This window comes from Alosa pseudoharengus, unplaced genomic scaffold, assembly GCF_046254945.1.
Source record: "Alosa pseudoharengus isolate Yale_2024_CS ecotype anadromous, Long Island Sound unplaced genomic scaffold, YU_APseudo_1.1 YU_APseudo_1.1_scf_4, whole genome shotgun sequence".
Classification (NCBI taxonomy): domain Eukaryota; kingdom Metazoa; phylum Chordata; class Actinopteri; order Clupeiformes; family Clupeidae; genus Alosa; species Alosa pseudoharengus.
The window spans coordinates 23,505,677-23,513,176 of NW_027468774.1; the positions used below are offsets into that span (position 1 = coordinate 23,505,677).

The following is a 7,500-nucleotide window of genomic DNA, read 5'->3' on the forward strand; positions in this document are numbered from 1 at the left end:
ACATTACAGATGGTTGCAACACTGACAGCAAGGTGAAACACAACCTGTGGCTGGTCCTCTAACATCCTGTTCCCCAACAGAGCCAAAGGTCAGACGGTCTCGGAAAGCGGCATCATCTTGCAGTGAGACGTAACAAGACCGTATTAAAGTATCCAAGGTCTTAGGCAGCAGTAGTATTCACATATTAGTTGGTTCTGGAAACGTTAATGCTGTTACTAAAATGTCAACACTGCTGAGAGATATTGTTTCCACAAGCACATTTAGTAACTGACTAATTTGGCCTACCCGTTGCTTCATTTGAAGCAATACTAAAGCCGTATTTTTAACTGTGTGAGTAGACTACAAGAATAGAGTACTGACATCCTTTTAAGCGACGTCTGTGATCTCTATCAAGATGTGGCTGAAAGAAAACCCCAGCAAAATCCATTGGCCACATCCTCTGGAGTGTAAGGAAACCTTGAGATTCCATCCAGAAGGCTGACTGGCAGTTCCGGAAAAAAGGGGGTGAGAACGTCCGTCCCCACTCGCCGTGGGACTCAGACACAGAGAGAACATAGGAGTGGACAGCGTCTGGTAGGAGCTGCGTGCGTGCCAAAGCAAACACAGACAGCGGGGACTTCAGCTACTTCCCAAAGACTCTTAAATAAAAAAAGTCTGAGGGATGAAGGAGAAAACATGGCCTTCAGGGTATTCAGAGAGAGCCTTTGTTCTCCTCACTGCTTCTGTTATCCCTTCTTCAGATGAGAGGCTGAGACAGAGGCATGCGAGGGGAAGCAGGGAGGAGGTAGGCAGGGTGGTGGGATGAGTGAGTGGGAGCAGCAGATAGATCTATAAAAGCCTGCCTGGCAGAAATATGCATATGGACTGGGTGAACTGCACACAGATGCATGCCGCAAGGAGAGGTGGGTGGGTGAGTATGTAAGTGTCTGTGTGTGTGACTGTGTGTGTGTTTATGTGTGTGTGTGTGTGTGTGTGTGTGTGTGTATGTGTGTGTGCGCACGCACAAGGGTTGAGAGAGTTCTCCCATATGTCTAACAAATATCCATTACATTAAAACAGGGGAGACACAGATATCTTTCTGTAGGAGGATCAGGGCGGTTCCTCATAAACTGATATTCACAAGCCAAATTTCCCTCTTCAGACAAAGACACACAGACACACACAGACACACAGACACACATGCACACAGGCTGCCGCAAACACCTGTCCTGTCACTCACAGGACTCACAGCAACCCAACAGAAGCTGCCCCTTGTCCAAACACTGGGCCCCTCTTCTCAGGGACCACCCCACACACACACTCTTGAACAACACACACACACACAGACACGCAGACACACAGACACACAAACACATACACATGAAGCACACACAGCCACATAACTACAAACCACTACAAACACACACATACATTTGCACCCACCCACACACACACACACACACACACACACACACACACACACACACACACACACACACACACACACACACACACACACACACACACACACACACACACACACACACACACACACACAAATACTTGGATCCTTTTGGTCATGGCACTCACAAAGCCCCCTTTGTTTAGCACAATGCGGGTCGCTCTGTCTGCCTCTCCAGGACTGAGTGTGGGAGAGGGGGGCTGCACTGGTGCTTACCAGCAGGGGGCAATACTGGGCACAGCGCTCAACTCAGACCCCAAACCTGTATAGTCTGGAAAAAAACATGTGCCTGCTTTTGAATGTGTGGGGTTTTGTGCATGTATGGCATCTGTTAATTAAGGTGCACTACATTTAATGCATGCTTACCACTTCCTTATTCAACTGAGAGCCCTTCAAACCAGGGTTGTGGAACCCTGCTTCAAGCCCTCTCCAATTTACCTGTAAGCTCCCTCCAGTCTAGACCATACCAAATAACAGTAGAGGTAAGAATGAAGGCCACTAATTACAATTTGGGACTCAGTGCAACACTTCATCAAATAGACCTGATTATCTAGGATTGCACCTATGAGTGCTCCGATTCTCTCCGCCTCCAGGACCACTGTCAAAACCAACGGCCCACTCCTCATGTGTTTATAACCACCAATCTCAACTAAGCACAAACATCTCACTTTTTCCTCTACACCAACAATAACATCTTAATCCCACAACACCCGAGGCCAAGGGTACACCACTAATCACACAGCCCTTACGACCTGCCTCTTGGTCTCGGCCAGATCAGGGTGAGGGGTGGGGTACTGTCGTTGTTTGACTGGACGATCACATGAGCTCCAGGCCAGCACGGGATGAAAAGAAAAGGGGAAAAAAAGACAGAGAGAGGGCACACGGCCAAACGTCTGGCCTCAGTGGCAGGGACAGAGAGAGGGGGAGAGATAGGAAGTCCCCTTGCATTGGTGGGCACTGGAGTGAACTTTGCCGTGGCAACGGTCGCCAGGTGCTGGCATGGCCGAGTCAGAGCCTTGGCATTCCAGAGTCTTGTCCGTCTATGTTCCTCGAACAAGGCGGCCAGAAAGAGTACAAGAGACGGACCGGGGGCTTCACACAGCCTCCTGGTGGGCCTCTCCCCTCGTCCCTCACACCGACGGGGCTTGGCCTCCTCGGCCCCAGAAGCTCTTCGGGGACATGAAAGGAGATTTCTCCCCCCTCTCTCAAGTGTTTCCAAGATGGACATATCAGTCGCAGGGGACTTGGATGCTCCGAAAGAGAACCGAACCTGGCCAGGCAGTCACAGCCTTTGAGCACCAAAGGACTCCACTAATTATCACACCAACCATGCTTCCAAAACCCAGACTTAACTCAGGCCTTTCAAGACCCCCACCCCACTGCTTTCCAACAGATATTTCAAACAATCTTCACACAAATGAAGGCACAGTCAGCCAATCAGTGCTGGGCTAACTGGAGAGGGAGCCAATGGCTGAGGGGGACCAATATATCCCTGTGGTTTGGCGGAGGAGCAGTAGTAGTGACGAAGTGGCGCTGATGGTGACGGAGCTCTGAACTCCGCGCGCTGCAAGTAGCCGGCGTAAGATGGCAGCACTAAGCAGATGTCCCTTCAGTGAGTTAGCACATGCACACACACACACACACTCGGCGGCACGGTCACAGTCACCCTTGCCAACTGCCACCACAGGGGGTGATGATGACTAAGCCGCTGCTCATTGTGGCAGGTCTGTGAGGATGGGCGCAGTGACTGAGATCATGCTCCCGTCCCAGACTAGTGAGCTGGCCCTGCGCGCCAGACTGAGCCGGGCAGAGGCGCAGAGACGCCGCAACCCCCCACCCCCACCATGCCATCACAGGGCGGGCCACAAATAGAGTATGTTTTTGATAATGACTATTGAAATCTTTTTCCTATTCAAAAAGTCTCTTTTAAACAATTTGCTCTGTGCACTGTGATGAATGTAACAGCTGCTACAAATGAGAAAAACAGGGTTAACTTTCAGACTTTTCCTAATTGGTTGTCCAGTCTGTTCTCTGGCGTTACTACGAGGTGACACATCCTTTCTTGACCATTCACGGTGAGCCCAGAGTTTAGTGTGGCTACCTCATTATGCCTCAGCTGTGCCTTTCATAGCGATCAAAAGCTTGGTGGCCTCCTTCTTCATGACATCAGCGCTCCCCAGCTTTTATGGCTCCATGCTCTCCACAGCCTGCAAGAGCAGGACAGCCAGGGAAGGGTGGGAGCCCAAAGGCAGCACCCGCCTACTTAAGAGAGAGGGCCAGCGGCTAGTAGAAGGCCTATATTTATCTGTGACTGTATGGAAACTCTGACCACACAGAGGCTCCCTGATACACAGGCAACGTCAGGACCTTTATCTGCATATAGGTGTGGTTGGGAGGAAGTGACCATCCTCCCCGACGACAGCTATCTGGCAGCCTGACACACAGAAGGCTGAGGTACACTCTCTGGGGTCCAAGTCAGGCATATGAGTGGAATCAAAAGGAACAACGGTTCTTCACCTGTTCTCCTAGTCCACATCCCTGCTGCTGGGTTACACATTACGGATCAAAGTGGCCTTGAGGGTCACGTCACGTGTGGGTTATCCGCATGCTAAAAGCGATGGTTCGGAGTAATTTCACCCTAAGGTCCTTTGCACCATGACCCCGAGCCAAACACCCTCCCAGAACCTGTTTTCCCTTGGTCGAACCCTGGTCGAGTAGCGCTGTCAGAAACTAATGAGTTTCTGCAGGCGTAATGGAACCAACTTTTATCTCGTAAATTACCCCACTAATAATGCCCTGAATGGTACGAAACTTCTACAGTATGTTCTTTACTCATAAAACGATGCATTGGAAAGTTTGTAGGTACACCAGGAGTTTATTTAAATAACACTTGCCTGATGGATGCTAATCTGCTACTATACCGCTGCGTCGACGTTACTTTCGTGATTTGGGAAAAGCCCGTAAAAGTCCTGGCAGGAAGTGATTACATCAACGTTTTTTGGTATATCCAGTTTTTAATATATTTTTTTTCCGAAGTGTTTACAACTAATAATTGTTGCAAACTGGTCCTACGAACAAAATATTAGTGCATTCCTGGATCTACATCCTTATGCATGCTTCCTGCCAGGACTTTTACAGGCTTTTCCCAAATCACGGAAATAACGTCGACGCAGCGGTTTAGTAGCAGATAATAGCATCCATCAGGCAAGTGTTATTTAAATAAACTCCTGAAAACAGGTTCTGGGAGGGTGTTTGGCTCGGGGCTATGGTGCAAAGGACCCTAGGGTGAAATTACTCTGAACCATCGCTTTAAGTGTCCCTCCAGAGCTGAGTGCAATGTGAGGAGGGCACCGTCTCCAACGGCACAATGCAGCTGCTGGCCCACGCCAATCAGAGGGCACAGGAAGCTGCAGATCAGAGGCCTGCAACACACCCCTCTTTGGAAACAGCTGTGCCTGTTCGTGTGTGTGTGTGTGTGTGTGTGTGTGTGTGTGTGTGTGTGTGTGTGTGTGTTTTGTAGAATGCAGCACACAAGGGAGTGTGCTGTGTCTTTGCACACAAGTGGGAGTGAGAGTGTGTAAGCTTGTGTGTGCCAGTACTGGTCTAAAAGGAGACTAGTGTTGCACGGTGCACCGATACTACAAAAGTATTGCAATACCCTGAAATTAAAAATACCTAATTGTATTAGTATTGATACTTTTAATGACAGTGTCATTTTGCAGTAAGATACGTGTGCACAAGGCATGCTTCTAGTGCCTCCCTTAACCTGTGTGTCTTTTGTCCTCTCACACACATCTTTCAAGCTGCAGCTGTCATGCCATAAACATTGAGACACTGCTGCTAGTTTAAGTGATACTGTGGCCGCAAAGCAACAAATAATAATAGGCTAATGTTAAGTTGATTTGCTCACAAACATCTCTCAAGTTTGTGTTGCTAATCTACCTAGGCCATGGGATTTAGCTAATTTAGGCCTACTATTTAGTTCAGGAATAGGCTACGCAACCTAACGGCAAATTTTTACATCTGAGAGAGAGCTTATTGCTAACTATCCCGCTAGCTGTCACGTCATGTCTGTTAATCATGTAGCGCTCACCAAAATCACAAATGAGCATTGCAAGACACTTCTCATCTATGATCCCAGAAAGAGTGTCTTTGACTTGTTAGTTTTTTTTAACATTTAAGCTTATTTTATCTAATGACACAAAAAACATAATGAATTGCATCCACATATCCTTAACACCACCAATGTGCACTCAATTTGACCTACACACCACATTAAAGATATATGCTTAAGTGTAATAGTTTAAAAATCCATTGAAGTATTCAAATGAATAAATATTTTTAGCTACTAGTAATTATGCAGATCATAAAATACAAAGTTGTTTTGATAAAACAAAAACTTAATTAATTCCAAAATGTATTAAATCAAAGTATATGACATAAGCCATAATTTTCTGTGTTTGTGTGTGTGTGTGTGTGTGTGTGTGTGTGTGTGTGTGTGTGTGTGTTTTTGTGTGTGTGTGTGTGGATGGATGGCCACTGGTGTGAATGATCACACTATATTCAATATTACTGATGACGTCAAGTGGTGGGGGCCTCAAAATCAAATCAAATTTAAAAAAAGGATCGAAATGGAGATTCTTGACTTGGTATCGGTATCGAAACAATAATTGGATCCCCTGTAGGCCAGCTCTAGTGAGCATTACAATCATTTCCTGTGTATTAGCCACATTGTGTATAAACTGCACAACAGTGTTTAAAAATACAAAAAAAATGAATTAATTGTGTATTGACCGCACATGTTTATTAATCACAGTGCCCAAAAGCCCAATAAATCTGAAACAGATCGTGCTTTTAATCAGAATGAAGAATTAAGAAAAGAAATGCATTCCCATGTATAGACCGCCCCTGTGCATTAACCCCACAGCTGAAGAAATTTTGCAAAATCAATGTATAAACCTCAGTTAATAGGCGGGAAATTACGAGTAAGCCAGCTTTAATAACAGAATCACTCCTCCTCTCATCTGGCTTTATTGTAACTAAGGGGGAAAGATGCCGTAACAAATGACTGCTGCAGTGTGGAGAAGGCATGGCAATGGTCAATTAAAGAGGCACATTCAAAATGGAGGAGCCTGCACCTCGTAAACAGGACTCAGTGTGACTCAGTAAAACAAGGAGACCAGAACAGGCTGAGAAAAAGGGGCAGAAACCTCACAAGCCTCACAGAAAGCTCACAAAAGTGTTTCTGTTTTTCAATTATAGGGATGTGACCAAAAGGAGAAAAAAATAGCACCTCTTCAAATTGTTTAAAAACTGCTTCACTACAGTCCCCAAAATCACAAACTTTACATCTACATCCCCTGGCAGAGGAGGAAGGGGGGGGGGGGGGCTAAGGAGGTACGACAGAGGGGGAAAGAGATGTGTGGGCACTGAATGGTCAGAGTCCAACTCTGACCACCTGGCCACTCAGTGGGGGGCCTGAGAGCGGTGCACGAGGGTGGAGATGGATCAGAGGTCAGTGGCATGATCCTTGGACACACACGACAGACCAAATCCCTCCATCACTGACCTCCAGCCTTGAAGACACATGCTGCAGCAGGCACTGTTGGCACTGTTGGCTCAGGACCAGCAGATCTTATGTAAAATGTGCCTCTGTATTGTTATCGACATCAGACTTCAGAGTCTGTCTGTTTGATTGCGTGTCGCTGAGAAACAGTAAACATCTGACAGAGTTAGAGGACCTAAATTGTAATACTGTCATTTTGTAAAGTGGTTATTATTCAAACAACTAGTAGCCTACTAAAGAAACTGGCTGAACAATTGCTAGTAAATAGCATTTTTTGATCAAACAATTACTGTTATTTACTAGCCTACTTGATACCTGATATAGGCCTACATTGTTATAACCCTCCTCCAGTTGTCAAACAGTCTAATATCAGACGACTTGAGTGTGTGTATGAATTGGCAAAAAGGGAATCTAGCACATCAGTGGAAGCCTAGAGAAAGTCCCTAAAGATTGAGCACTTAAGACGTCGACAGAAAAAAGGTCTTCTGAAGAT

The 7,500-nt window shown here is 46.4% G+C and overlaps 1 protein-coding gene across 1 annotated transcript in view; it reads right to left on the minus strand.

Annotated features, from left to right (window-relative positions):
- LOC143102034 (myosin-10-like) overlaps positions 1 to 7,500 on the minus strand; it is a 72,536-nt gene that overhangs the window by 52,550 nt on the left and 12,486 nt on the right. The window lies entirely within an intron of this gene.